This window comes from Rhincodon typus, chromosome 1 (assembly GCF_021869965.1).
Source record: "Rhincodon typus isolate 14 chromosome 1, sRhiTyp1.1, whole genome shotgun sequence".
Taxonomy (NCBI): domain Eukaryota; kingdom Metazoa; phylum Chordata; class Chondrichthyes; order Orectolobiformes; family Rhincodontidae; genus Rhincodon; species Rhincodon typus.
In genome coordinates, this window is record NC_063332.1 from 30,631,425 (window position 1) to 30,632,474 (window position 1,050).

Consider the following 1,050-nt stretch of genomic DNA (forward strand, 5'->3'; position numbering starts at 1 on the left):
GGCATTGTTGTGGCACTGCAGGAGGCCCAGGATGGCCATTTCATCTGAGGAATGGGAGGGGGAGTTGAAATGGTTCGCGACTGGGAGGTGCAGTTGTTTAGTGCGAACCGAGCGTAGGTGTTCTGCAAAGTGGTCCCCGAGCCTCCGCTTGGTTTCCCCGATGTAGAGGAGGCCACAACGGGAACAGCGGATACAGTATACCACATTAGCAGATGTGCAGGTGAACATCTGCTTGACGTGGAAAGTCTTCCTGGGGCCTGGGATGGGGCAGAGGGGGGAGGTGTAGGGGCAGGTACAGCACTTCCTGCAGTTGCAGGGAAAAGTGCCGGGTGTGGTGGGGCTGGAGGGGAGTGTGGAGCGGACAAGGGAGTCCCGGAGAGAGTGGTCCCTCCGGAAAGCAGATAAGGGTGGGGAGGGAAAAATGTATTTGGTGGTGGGGTCGGATTGCAGATGGCGGAAGTGTCAGAGGATGATGCGTTGGATCCGGACGTTGGTGGGGTGGTACGTGAGGATGAGGGGGATTCTGTTTTGGTTGTTATTGCAGGGATGGGGTGTGAGGGATGAGTTGCGGGAAATGCAGGAGACACGGTCGAGGGCGTTCTCGACCACTGAGGGGGGGGAAATTTGCGGTCCTTGAAAAACGAGGACATCTGAGATGTACGGGAATGGAATGCCTCATCCTGGGAGCAGATGCGGCAGAGGCGAAGGAATTGGGAATAGGGGACGGCATTTTTGCAGGAAGGTGGGTGGGTGGGAGGAGGTGTATTCTAGGTAGCTGTGGGAGTCGGTGGGCTTGAAAATGGATATCGGTTTCCAGGTGGTTGCCAGAGATGGACACAGAGAGGTTCAGGAAGGAGAGAGAGGTATCAGAGATGGTCCAGGTGAACCACTTTCTCTGGGACTCCCTTGTCCGCTCCACACTCCCCTCCAGCCCCACCACACCCGGCACTTTTCCCTGCAACCGCAGGAAGTACTACACCTGTCCCTTCCACACCACCCCCAACCCCCCATCCCAGGCCCCAAGAAGACTTTCCACATCAAGCAGATGTT